Source organism: Falco cherrug, chromosome 3 (assembly GCF_023634085.1).
Source record: "Falco cherrug isolate bFalChe1 chromosome 3, bFalChe1.pri, whole genome shotgun sequence".
Taxonomy (NCBI): Eukaryota; Metazoa; Chordata; class Aves; order Falconiformes; family Falconidae; genus Falco; species Falco cherrug.
Window position 1 is genome coordinate 100,187,248 of NC_073699.1, and position 14,674 is coordinate 100,201,921.

Consider the following 14,674-nt stretch of genomic DNA (forward strand, 5'->3'; position numbering starts at 1 on the left):
GACAGACCAAGTCCTGAAATCCTTTGGACTACTTTAAATGAATCTGCATTCAAATTGCAAGAATCTGTTTGACTATTTGAGTTGTGAGTTTTTCTTGTCTAGGTCTTGCAGTTGGAGGAAAACTTTTCCCAATAGGCCTTCTTTGAAGGCAAGAGGATGCAACAGCTGTCACTGGTCCTCTGCCCCAGAAAAGAAACAGTCAGGGTTACTCTAGTGTATAATAACCCCCATAGTTTGCCCACTTGCATGGGACCACTGATGTGGTGGCTGTAGAAACCAAAGTGTCTCTGCCCTGAGCAGCTCAGTCAGGAGATGTGTCTCCAGTGGGAGGGAGGAGGATGTTTCTCCAGCTGTTTCTCTTCGCTGGCAAGCAGCTACACAGATAGGGCATACCCTCGTGCATCTTTCTTCAAGGAGGGAATATCAAGCAGACCCTGTGGAAAAAGCTAGGCTGAAGTAGCTACCGCCTCCATTTCTTTGAGGCATTAAAAAAAAACCAAAACCAAAAAACAAACGAATGCTCTTGTTTTCTCCCTTACACACCCCTGCTTAACACATCTTCCTGCTGGAGGAAAGGGGTGAAAAGAACCGTTGCATCATGTGTCAGGGGGGCTGCTTATAAGGTGTCATACAAAAAAATGGCATCCCTAGGAGGGAGGGCATGTAATTTTGGTCTGTAGTACTCCAGAAGACGCCAGTGCAAATATGAGAACCAGGTTTCGTGGGTAGCAGGTACCGCATAAGAATAATATGATGGGGGGGCATGCATTGTGGAATAAATGGGAGAAAAACATGCGTGCACACCTAAACCTATGGTTTTGTTTCTTCCCTCTTATTATTTCACATTTTTTGTTCCGAACATACAACTTCCTACCAAGCCCTCTTGCTGTTTTCCAAAGCTAAAAGACAGGTAGGCAGCAAGTTTGCAGGCAAAATGACTGGGCTAACAATAGCCATGCATCTTGTTAGTGCCATGATTTGTGCAAAAGGGCATGCTTCTTAATATTTATCTCATTTTTCTCCACCTACAGATATTTATTTTTTTTTACAAAAAAAGTGAGGTTGGTTAATCCCAAATGCCATCTGAAACAGGATAAACAGAAGGGGACTGGGCATGTATCTGTCACTGGTACTGTATACTGTCTCATATATATTAAATATGAGACAAAGTAATAAAAATAAACAATACAGTGTTGTGTCAGTTGCAACTCAGACAGTAACAAAATATTGCCACATTTTTCCTTGCAAAGCTGGCTATGTGGTGGCTGGAAAGACCCCTAAAGCATATAAAGCTCTTATCTTCATACATTTCCCTAAAGAATAATAGATCAGTTGGTGCTCTGATGCTGTTTTAATAATGTACAATTTACAATTCATTTGGTTACCAAGCACTCAGAGTATAATTAATTTCCCAGACCCTTTCTACACATTCGCATGGTTTATGACGGTAGGGAGTGGAGGCAGGGGAGCTGTGTCCCCCTCCCCGATGCAGGAAGGTGTCTAGATGTGCACCCCGGCCGGTCTGCAGGCAGCCCTGCCGCTGCAGGGGTGGCAGGGCTCCATTTCCCCCTCCCTGCCTTTCCCTTTCCCATTCCCATCCATGAACAACTCCAAGGGGATGTCGCCCCAGGGGTGAGCCTGGCTCAGCCAGCAGCACCCCAGTAACATCGTGTCAGAGCTGCCCCATCCCTCCAGGATGCAGCGGGCCTGGGGTCCACCCTGCCGGGCCGGAGATGTGCTGCTAGTGCTGGAGCAAAAGCTAAGGCGAGCCCAGGGGGAGTGTCAAGGGCGAAAGGCAGGTGATGAGCCCTCAGCGCCTCTCACCGATGCCTCCCTTCACCCATGCAGTGGGGGACAGGGGGGTCTGGCAAGAACACAGGTATTGCTTCGGTCAGGAGCTACTGCCGATCTGTCGGCGCATGAAGCCTAATAGCATTCCACACAATCAAGACATGAAAACTGGAGGGAAAGACTCCAGAAGCCAGCTGAATGCATGTTGTTGGGGGTTTTATTTCCACAGTCCCATTATTTTTCCCTTTATGGGGAACCTGTACAGTTGCCTGAGAGATTTATATAATGGACTCTCTCTGCAGTGAATGGAGCTGCTCTTCTCTGATGTCTTGCACATCAAAGCAATTTTTTTCAAATCTACATTTACCTCTTTGATAAAGACAACACTGGGAGGAATTCAGCAGCTACAGGCAACCTGCGGGTCTGCACATCCACCCAGGGCTTGCTTTGACAGCGGTGTGTGAATCGCTATTCAAGTGCTGCGTTTGTTTCCATTATCAAATAAACAGGGGTTTCCCTTTCTGAATTTTCCAAACATTCTTTTCCTTTCTGATACTTTCAATTCCTATACATGTACAGTGTATGTATACACATCTATGGATACTTGTGTATATGTGTATATATATATCTGTGTGTGTATATGTGTGTGTATACACACACACACACATATATATATATATATATATGAAACTGTATGTGCCCAAGGGCGGAGGTCTCGGTTTGTGAAGGTTCAGCACACAATCCTGGATATAACCAAACAAGTACTCACGTTGAAGCGCAGCTTAAAACTAGGCTTACAAACTTTCTACAACTAGAGATGCAGTTTCTTTCTTTTTTTCTAGCTGTTTAAAGCCTGTGAAAGGTACAGTTTTCTTCTGGGGGCTACAGAACATTGTAAGCCAGAGCAGGAAATGTTGGATTAACCCTTACAGGGGCCTGTGTGATTTTCACAAGGCATTAGCTGTAAGAGGTACATCTTCTCTAGCCCTGCCTCTGCAGCTGGCTAGTCAATGTTCTGGCATTCAGCCTATTGATTGGGTTTTCTGACCTCTTACTTGAACAAAGGTGTGGTGAGGCAGAGGCCATGAAATACTGCTTTCACAACTTGTTTCCATATAGAATTCAGCAGCCAATTTGCCAACACGCTGCAGACCTGCAGCTCTTATGTTTTGCAGTCATAGAAACTTGACTGTTCTGTGAATCGGGGCATATCTATTAACATAAGACCAAAAAATATGATTAAGGACATCATGTATATATTTGCAAAACCAACAGTAACAAATGTTGTTATTATTATCAGCTATTCTTATTCACAACATAATCATAATTAAAAGCCTAAGTGGTTCACGTACCGCAAGTTTCACTTCACAACAGGGCCCAAGACCCTTCCCGCGCAGTGGGGTTTGCAGGGGTTTAAAGCAACGCCTGTGTGGCATAGGAAGGCTCTTGGGGTCCTGCCCCCACAGGAAAGCGCTGGCCTCTCCTGCCCGAGAGAAAGCACCCAGGAAAACCTGATGCAAACTCTTCCTCAGACGTGGGAAGTAGCGAACCTGAAAAACTTACAAGCTTTGAATATCAAAGGGTCAAAATGTACCCTTCAATCCAGGTGAAGTTTGCCTACGGTCAAGGAGTAAATGAATGCCTGTGTAATTATCCATTAACAGCTTCTCAACATTTTTTACCTGTCTCATTTCTCTCCCGTACAATATTCCTCTTAGCATTATTTCTCTTTCTAGTTCAAAAACATTTTGTTTCGATTTAATGTTCCCTAAGAAATGAATACTGTGTGCCTAAAATTCTCACAGTCACCAACCTGGTCGCAAAACAAAATTCTCTGCATTGAATTTCCTGGTCTGTATCTATCAAACAAACAAAGAAATAAACAAATACATATATAGATAAATAAACAAAAAGCATAGCATTCCTAGGAAGGTTTATTTGTTTTATTTCAACGCTTTTTTCAATACTGAAATCAAACAAAAATTTCTCAGACATGGAAGTGAAGTTGATGATGTTTAAACCCACAATGGCTTAATAGCATTTATCAGAAATACATAAAAAGGCGTTTTAAAAGTCGATCACCAATTATTCTTTTCTCTGGAAAAAAATAATAATTTTCTGCCAATCGAATCCAGCTAAACCAAATGTTTTTCTTTTATGATCACTGGGGGAAGAAAGAGTCTTTTCTTGTTTCTTAGTCCATGTTAAACATGAGATGAAAATGAGATGGCCTCAGCAGTGATGGAGTCAGGGGTCCAGGCTGGTGCCCACATCGCCCCTGGTTAGTCCTGTTAGACACCTTCCCTCGGATTCACTCCTGTGAACCCACAGGGACTACTGACAGTAGAAGTTTAAATGTGCCTTGGCGTGGAGGCCAGCTGGCACAAGATGGCCCACATCCATTCTCCTCATCTTCCCTCCCTCCCAGAATGCCTGTTGGGAATGGTCCCTGGCCAGTGTTAACACCTGAGCTGTGTCCAGGCATGGCTGGGGAGAGTTGTACTTGACCCAAGCCAAAACCATGCCAGGGACCTCTCTAACAATTTAACAATCCGGAAAATTGAGCTCCAGCACCTGGGGACATTCCCTGGCACTGTTTCCTTGACTGCCTGCATGTAGCCGCGTACAGCAAACCCCTTCGATAAAATCCCAGCACGCTGACACCTTCGGTGCAGGGTTCACATTGAAATGCACAAAGGCAGACACTTCCAACACGTCAGCCAAAGCATTACGTTGAAATTCTGCAAATCAACTAATAAGCATTGTGATGGTTTTCAAAAGAGAGCCTCAAATTTGCCAAAAAGGGAGTCGGATCCCCAAGTTGAAGGGAAGTCAAGATAATACTTAAGTGGCTTATTCCTGAAAAGCTACCACTTGACTTTCTGCAATGAACTTGACAACGTAAGGCTTCGCGGAAGGAATGCAAAACAACAGGCAAAGCTCAAATTAAAAAAGCGTATGTTGGGTCAAGGACAAAATAATCATGTCATCTCGAGATGCGACAAGCCAGCTTACTTAGCTTGATTTTACCAGCACAACTACCTGGCACTTTCTGTGATCAGGATGCCCACAGCTGTAATCTAATGTGATCTGGAGCTTATTCACTGATCACAGCTGTGTAATTTCAGGTAACATGCTTCCCTTGTTTAGTTTTGTTTAACATTGTTAAATATATAGTCAGACCATCTGCACAGTATTTTTTTAAATTGGAAATTACAACCATAACTTCCTTTTTATATATCAATAAACTAAATAGCAAAATTTCAAAGGGATCCTTCTCTACCAAACACTGAAGCAGAATGTTTGTCCCACGCCACACCATTGCCTAATTGCACACTAATTGGACAAACGTGATTAAATATTTCAAGATCTTTACTAATTGCCTCTATTTTAGCTTTAAAATTTGCTTGCCACCAACAAATTTAATGACATTGGTGTCTAGTCATCAGCAAAAAGCCCAAGAGTTGCTCTTTAAAATGTACCTAGTCAGAATATTTACTGATTGTGCATTGTTGTTTCCAATGTAGCTTAATTAGAAATCCAATCAGTTCTCTAAGTCTAATTATACTTGATTTGTAGATTCAGACTATGATACATAATGAAGCTAAGCAGCTAACAGTAAACGTGCTTGAAATGTAACAATAAGAGAAATATTTTTAATGCATGCCTTGTTATCATTTTAGAAACTCCAAGTAATATACGAGATCAAACACAAAGGGAAATACAGAGATTTATGACTCAATAGATTTAAAAAAAAGCCTGGGTTTTATCCTGCAGCAATAGGACTGGTGTATGTTTAGTGTTTAAAAATATTTCCTTTGTTTGTTTACATATTTGTTTGGACAAAATAGCAGCATATATTTTGCAGATACTTTGATGTCTGTACTTGGTTGCGTGTATCTTCCAGCAGTTATTTTTGCCTGGTGTTGGAGATGGCATTCTGCACCTGGAGCTGAAGGCTGGGCTAGGGATGGTTACGAAGGCTGCAGTCCCCTTTAGCTGAGCCCCGACATCCTCAATGCACCCTTAATTTACTCTTCTCTGCAAGAAATATCCTTTAGGGGCCAAGGGCCAGATGTTTCTTTTTATTCCATGCTGTGCAGGGAAGCACATCTGCTCTGCTATTATTTGTTACCTCAGTCCTACAGCCTGAGCACTGCAGCTGCATCCTTACACCCTTGCTGCGGGATCAAACTGACAGCCATCACCTTTTGTGGGCCAGGCGTTGCCTGTGATGTCCCTTTGTTAGAATTTTTGTGGGATAGCAAACGTTCTGACCATGGTTAAGTAACAAGCCGCACCAATGTTTTCTGGAGAACAGGCAAAACCTGGAGCAAGCAGAGGAGGAGGAGGGAAGTCCATCAGCAAGTCACCCTGAGACCTGCGGTTGCTTCCGTGTGTTTCCAAGAGAGGAATCAACAGGCAGCCACACTCTTCCATGTAGTAAACAGCAGTTACCCAGGGGCTTTTCAGAAATCAGCCTTTGCCATTGCTACCTCTCTAGCTTGGTGGCTTTGACCGTCATCTTCTGCAGACTTCTTGGCAACCACTTGTTGCTCCTAAAGGGTTCGCTGAAGGAGGCAAAGCTTGCTGTTCGGGAGCTTCAGTCTGCTGTAGAAGACACTCTTTCTCCACTAGAACATTTTTAGGAGTCTACAGATTAGAAACCATTAAAAACCACCTAGGTTTAATCTGATGTGGAAAAACCCCACCTCTAAACCTGTGATGGAAAGCACCATGATCCCAGACCCCATGTGAGGAGAGGAGGAGCAAGGTAGGTAGCGACCACCTTGTTGGAGCAGGTTCTTCTGGAGGCTGCAGCAGAAGGAAGTTCAGGCACTCTGAACCTTTGCTTTTAAGAGGGGACTCCTAGGGGCTTTATGCAGCTCAGGGTTTTCTCTCCTTGCATTTTTTATTCTAAATCTCTTCTTAAATAAAAAAAAATGGGGTTTTTTTTTTAAATTTTTGCAGGTTTTTTTGCTGCAAAGAAAAGGCATAACCAGCTGGCAAGTCTTTTTGTGGGGCCTACAGAAGACAAATGTTGAGAGCTCACCCTGCTAATTGCTGCAGCTCTAGAAGAAGCTAATTAATAAAGCAGATCATGAATAAAAGCTGTTCCCCAAGTTGTGGCAGCACCACTGAGAATACGAAGGATGGGGAGAGGGAGGAAGGGGAGGCAAGAGGGCAAAAAGAAGGCAGTAAACAACAAGGTTAATGCTCACTTCTGCTCAGTAAGAAATGCAGTGCATAACATAAGCAGCCACTGAGAAAAAAAAATTAAAAAATTCTTGGTGGAGCCGTATGGCTTAGCTATGGGCAATGCAATCACGCTACCACATGGCATCACGGTTTTAAACGTTCAGGATGCCACCCCAATGGAATAGGCCACCAGGGGCAGGTCCCAGCTCACTAGAAGCTTGCTCAGATATGGAACCATGAGCTGGCCGGGGGGACAGCCCAGGCTCCCCCACGGTCCCCCAGCTCTGGTCCCGGTGGCTGGGCTGCCTGGCCACGCTGCACTGGTGGTCCTCCACTGGTTTGTGGGGTCTCTGCTGGGAAATACATCGAGTGGCTTGGCCTGGTGACGGTGTGATTTGTTGGGTGCAATGTGGAAAGAGCCAGCAGGTGATGTGGGCTTTCAGGGTGGCTTCCTCCACGGCCTCGCCAGCACCAGGGCACGGCCTTGGCATGCTCTCCCCAAAGCGTTGGCTCGCCAGCTTCCCAAAGCACTCGAGCGCTGTAGATGAAGAGCACTGAACAGCAGCTGGCTATTATTCTCAAGCTTCCAGCGTGAAATTTTGTTCCACATGCAATGAGATAAATTTTAATAATAATTTTTTTTTTTTTAAGTAACCACTGTGACAGTTCTCTTTAAAGAACAAAAACCGTGAAGTGGAGTTGTTACTAAGAATTTGGCCCTGCTTTAACAGCAATGTTTGAAATACTTTTCTGTGTGGTTCTACTGAATTTATTGAGCCCAGGGATTGGGTTCCCCCTCCCCTCTCTTTTCTTCTTTGCTCTTAAAATCAATGGCAGCAAGGACAAAATTTTTAAAAACCAGAGAAATAAAATATTTCAGACACATCCCACACACTAACCAGTGTTCAATATTTTATCTTTCTTTACTTTTTTTTTTTTTCATCTGTGTGCAATCAGCCTTGAAAATTTCCTTTGCCTTCAATTCTTTTACCTTTGATGGCATTCAGATTGCAGGCGCTGCCTTGGCCCCTCATGCCACACAGTCTTCTATTTATATTATTAAAATGCAGCACTTGCTTTTTCATTTTACTCTGTTTACAGGGTATTGCTTTTATTGATTAATGTCTCAGACTCAAGTAAAATGCTAATCACACAGGGAAAAAACTGTAAAAAACTCAATATGCTGATCTGTGGTGTTTGGCATTGGAAGTAGCTCACCAACCCAGTTCTGATTTAAGCTTCAAACTGGAAGCGGCTCCACCCCACTAACGCAGTGGCTGGAAACCTGCACCTCTTGGGCCAAGGTACACAACATGTCCCTGTTTGTGCTCCCATCACGGGGCACATGAGTCCCGGAGAAGAAAGACTAGAAACGCTGCATATTTAGCTTAATTTGCCTAGAACTATGATTTCCAGACTCATTCATATTTATCTGTTTTCTGCCAAAATGGTGACTGCCACAGACAACCTCCTTAGGACAAGCCTGACATAAGTCCATGTGTTCTGGCAGCCGTGACAATAAATAGCAAGCTGGCCTGGAAAAACAGATCAAACCCAGAAATGCAAACCTAAAGAAACAGCAAATCGCTCTCTGCTCTTGCACCATCTGCACGGGACCAGACCCTGCTGCGCTGCCGCTGCAATGCCAGCCACTGGGTGTGCGGGGTCTGGCGGGCTCACGTCTCTCAGCACCAAAAGCAAGACTGAATTTGGTTGCGTCAAAGAGAAGGCAAGGTCTCCTCCATTGCCCCAAGGAGGGCAGGCTCTTGGCTGCTGTGAGGAGCTCTTCCACATGCCCTTCCTGAGCACCACCGCCGGCAGCAGCACCACCCTTGGCACCCAAGGAAATAATCACGGGCAAAGAAAGTACCAGCGTGAGGCAGAGCTGCCCCTCGCCCACTGCCAGCTGGGGAAGCAGCAAGCGCTGCAGCCTCCACCCCAGGGAGATGTGCCCCCCCCCATGCCCGCATTGCCCTCGCACGCAGCCCACAGGGAGCTGGCAGGACTGACAGCGTGCAGAGTGTTGATGGGTCAGTCTCTGCAGCTTCAGGACCCCTCTGAATGAGCCCCCAGTTATGGCAAGCTCTCTAATGTCTTTTAGATGGGTTCTTCGCCTCTTCAGCATGCACTTACACTGGGTGCTTGACTGGGTATAAATGTTTACGCTATATTCACTTCGGTGGGATATAAGCAAGAGCTTCAACTCAAACGTGGGTGCATGTCCTAACTCAAACAGCGATGCTTTCCCAAAGCAGGATGTAAACTGTGACCCACATAAACAGCATAACACATCTAATCGTCAAAAACCCTTCTTGGTGGTGCAGTGTGATTATGAGTGGGTTTTCTCTGCTTGAAATCTTTACATGTAATCTATATATCCTGTAGAAACAAAGCTAAGATGACTTTAAAAGTGCTCAGAGACTGGAAGAGGTTAATTGATGCTTTTAGTTTTCTCCAAACCAGAAAGCTTTCTTTTTTTTAAAAAAGCTATTTTATACTTTTCCCATTATACTCTCTTCCCCCCCCCCCCCCCCTTTTATTCTTATTAATAAGGTCTGGCCCTCTTTAACATGCAACAAGAGCCTAATGAGCCGTGCAGGCTTCTGTAATTTCTTCACTGTTGAAAATGCCTGACACTAATCTGTGCCATTTATACTAATAAGTAGTGCATCAGCTGATATTTGGTGCAATGAAAACATTTTAAATATACTTTATTGAATTGCAGGTAGCAATTTCTCACAAAGTTTACTCTGCTGTGGAAATAGATGCCCTACAAGTATCACAGAGCTGTGTGTGTTGCACAGTACGCACAGCTGAAAAAAACATCTGATGCCCAATGAGATGTTATCTTTATATTTTATGTAAACATGTCAAAGAGAGACTGCAGGAAAATCATATCCTCCAGTTTTTTCTGTGCACTGTGTTTACAGTTTACATTAGCAATGAAGTGCTGACCTAAAATATGATGTCACATTTTATACTAAGTGGACATTAATTAATGCTAAATTGCAGGAGAGCTCGTCAGGAGTTTATGCTTTACATATGTATGCATACCACAACAATTCAGCATGATTAATGATGTTCCAGTGAATAGCCAGGATTTACACGTGGTAAAAATGGGGGGAAGGGGAAATGCATTCCTTAGAATTATTTTTGCCCCACTCTTAATTGTGAGTGAGCTTTACACGTGCATTTCTCCACTGTCTCATCAACAGCACTTAACTCCGGTACAGCTCGCTCCATCTGGTTGCAGAAGCGCTGGTGTGGCTGCGACAGACGATAGATATGTGAGCGAGGTTTGTTGGGAGGGGTGGCATCTCTTATTAGCACAGCAGATGCAGCTGGAAAAAGCGGACATGCTTTTGGGCACACAATCTTTTTCTCAGATTTGAAGCAAAGGCTGCAAAAGGCTTTCCATGTCAGGCCTGAAGCAAGGCTCTGTGCCTACAACTTTTTTCCCAGTTAAATCAGTCAATCTAATAAAACCCACTCCTTTTCCTTTCAAATCCCTCTGTGCACACATATTTTAGAAGGGCAGGCTATTATCATCTCTGCTTCAAAGATGCTGAAAAAAAGAAGCCGGGATGGAGCGGGCTGGGAGTGAGAGGTGCTGGCTGTCCAGGTGAGAGCAGCCCAGCTTCCTTCTCCCTCCTGCTCTGCTGCCTGCTACATGAAGGCAAAAACATCCAAGAGATGTGATTCATATTTTTTAAGAGGTGCCCCAGGCACACAGTTACCCTTTGGTTTTGGAAGCATAAATTCATACCTCCAATTTGATAGGAAATACAAGCACACACTGAGGTATCCGATTTGTGTCTTTCTCTCTGCCAAGTGTGGGAAATAGAGCTGGTGAGTCCCCAGAGGCTGAAAACTCACTCTTTTTGAGAAAGAAGGAATAAAGGAGGGGGATTGCAGGCCTGGCAGAATGGATATGGCATGAAAATTCCTGAACCACCCAGCCCTGGTGTCTGGGGCAGTGGCGTGTGGCCAGTGGCCCTTTGCAGCCTATGGAACAGGTGGTCCAGCTGCAGGGGATGCCATAAGGTGGGCTCCAACTAGGTTTAGAAACTAGGTGGGAGATTTGCTCATCTGAGCAGGATGCAACCTGTTAATGACACTGGTGTCTAGGTGCCTCCCCCTTTTCAGCAAGCCCTATCTAGAGGTCACCTCTCCCAGGCACACTGATGTCCTCCAGGTTTCTTTGTCTGCCAACATGTCCCTCTCTGTCAAGAAAGGTGTGAAGAGGCATCCCACCAACATCAATGTTGAGTACATAGAATCATAGAATCATTTTGGTTGGAAACATATCACAAGGCACATCTCCTCAGCTGAGCTGCAAGGAGGGTTTTGAAGCTCATGGAGCTGGGGGTGAGAAGGCTTGGTGAGGTTCCTCAGGACTGACAAAAGTGAAGAAAAATCCTCATTGCATTGAGTAAGACCCCTGGCACCTCCAGGCCAAGTTTCCTTTCCAACAGCACCTGCAGTTTTGCTGGAAGCCGTGTGAAGCCCTGTAGCGGACAGCTGCAGGACCTAGTGCTGGAATGCCTTCCTGAGCACTAATGAAGCAGTGTCACTTGAAGCACAAATGTAGATGTCCCTCAGGAATACCCTTCCACCGCAGATGGAAGCCCTGTGGGTGTTCTTGATTACCACCCACAGGGCTAGACCTTGTGCATCCCTCCGAGACATCCTGGGGAGGGGAACTCCAAGAACTTGTTGCGCAGTGGGAAAATAAAAAAAGGCCTATCTCTATCCTTTGTAATCATAGGGTATTTTTACAAAACCAGGCATACTTGTGTTTGCAATTTATGGAGAAGTGTTAACAGCAGCACTTTTTTTCAGCTTCTCTGGTGTTCTGTGAACATGCCCTCCTCTTGTGCTTATTTTCTCTCTAACCATCATAACCGTGGCAATCATCTTGCTCTGGAAAACTCTAGGGTCACTTTTCATTTTTAATTAAATAATGTAATTGAATAGTCTAATGATATATTTTCAGTAACTTTAAAATATAAAATTGTAATTTTACCCATCTCCCAGTCTGGAAGAAGGGTGGTGATATGCAGACAAGTCCATGAAACACAGTTGTATGGTAAGGTCTGCATCGTTGTTTCTTTTCCCGCTTTGTATGTCACGCCTTAAGCACAGATGTGCACTGCCCCCGTTCCTCAGACTGTCCCCAAACAGCAGTCAGATCTCTTTCCTTGCTTATCAAGGCTCATTTAGACCCCAGTAATGCACGGGAGAGAAATAAATATTTCTTTTAAAATATATTGGTTTGCAGTTGTTAAAACTGGATGTTGCGTGCCACCATCTGCCCGTTTACCCTGTCCACTCTGTAACTGCCCACTGCCCCCCTAGTCCAGACGGGAGCCAGTCATTTCTCACTCGCTGCTTTCCCCATCACCACTGCTCCGGCTGGCTGCATATCCCAGACCATGCCTGGGGGACCAGCTACGGTCCAAGGTCCTCCTTGCTGCCAGCGCTGTATGAATATGTGGCAAGAAGACAACCCTTGCCCTGCACGCTTGTATTCCTCAGCTATATCGACAAGGTCAGGGTCCCCCTTTGCCCAGACCACCAGCCATGTGCGAGGGCTGGGCACCCCTCTTGCCAGCAGTGCTGGCCCACGTGGGCTAGCTGGGGGCAGGGTGGGGGTTGCCTGCAGCTGACCCGCGGGCCCTCCACATCAGAAGAAACGATCATGGCAAATGCAAGCGAGCAGCCTAGAAGGCAGAAAATTCAGCTCATCGCTTGCCATAGTGCTCCGAATTGCTGATGCTTTCCACTCGGTACGTTCCCTTCAATATTCAGCGCAGGTCACGGTAATCTGTGTTGTAATGACCCCTCTCCTAGCCCTCACTTTTTCTGACGTTGCTGTAGCCATCCTGCTGTTTCACTGATTCTGAGAAAATGGTTCTGCAGCCCCTCTTTCCTTCCGCGGATCCAGAGAAATGCCCTTTGATTTATCCTCTCAGCATTTGTAGCGCCGGGGAAGATGGAACTGTGGGCTGCCTGGATCTGTGACTCATCCCCCAGACAATTACTGGACATACACGTCCCAGCACTACTCTCCTCTTAACCTTCACCAGCCTAAGTGTGTTAACTCCCCAAAGATTATCGGGCCGTTGGAAGGTGTGACTGAAATGAGCTTGGCTCCTCTCGAGAAGCCAGTGCCCTAAACCCACTAAATCACCAGCCCTAATCTTGAGCACTTAAGCAAAACCAAACAAAATAATCTTCCAGGAAACACTAATAGCACAATGTCAATACTCACATCATGCATGGCAACTGCCCTATTAATTATTATCATTACCTGCCTTCATAAATTGAACGCAAACGCAGTTCTAGCACTGTGGGGAACCAGCATTAAATGGGAAAAAGCCTATGGAAGCACCTTTGTGCATTTGCACATTTCCACTCTCCCTGCGTGCACATGCAACACAAAATGTACCCGTTCACCTACTCTACCTTGCATGCATGTACATAGACACACGTATATTTTGTACGCACACATATACACCCTGTGCAACCTACTAATTTAATTGAATACAGCACACAGAGGTACGCACCTTTTTCCCATGCAGCTTATTTTGCAAACGTTGCTCTATAGTCTTAAGCCTGCTATTGAAATACATGCAGACATGCACTCTGCGAGGATATGTCTTATGCCCTGCGTCTCGACATTTTCCGACAGATGTTGGCTAATGCGGTTGTAGAAGGTTCACTGTGGATGCAGTGAGCCCAATAAATCTTCCTCTTAAATGCAGACACTCCACCATCCCAGCATCTTATACCTATAATACATTTTAATTACTTGGCTATTCAAATTATACTAAATTAGATCTGCACAGAGCTGCATCACGGATTTCTCAATTTACATTTAATCCATGGCAAACAAAATTAAAAAAAAAAATGGCAAGTGCACTTTTTATTGGAACTTGCAGGAGCTACTGAAGTCTGATACCTTTAAAATTATTAAGTGACAAAGATTACTAGCACTAAGGTTCTACTTTGCTTCCCCATTAGCCATTTAGGTGACAGCTGCTGTATTACACATAAAGATGAACCATTCCTTGAGGGATGATAGTGGTTCCGCTGTGACACTACTGGCATAAAGCATTATCAGACCATAGCTGTGCTTAGAGCCATCACAGTCTCCTAGGCACCTATCAGTACCCTCATTATCTGCATCACAGAGTGTCTAGAAAGAACACTGCCAGGCTTCACAGCTTTGCAGCTCATTTGAGAAGCGGAAATTAAACATCCCAGGAGAAAAAACAGGCACATTGTAACAGCACCAGTGCTGTACACACATAACATGTTGACTGCTGTTGCACTGACTTCTGTCTCATTAATTTAATAGGCTCCTGGATTGGGGATGGGAAGGTGGAGAGGCAGCCTTTACAAGCAGATTACTGAGCAGGGATCTCCGCACTTATTACAAATCCAGACCGGAGAACTTACACTGAGCACCACCGCACTTCAGATACCTGCCCTGACTTCTGCAGCTGCCGCGTGGTGAAATAAACCAGAGAGAGGCAGCAAAATTAGCTCATCGCATATATAATCTGTGCTTGGATTACCCTCAGCCCCTGCCTGAGGTAAGGAAAAGCAACACAAGTGCCTTTGCAGGCAGGGACTGTAGCGGAGAGCCCATGTGAGGGTTGATGTGAGCACGTTAAAT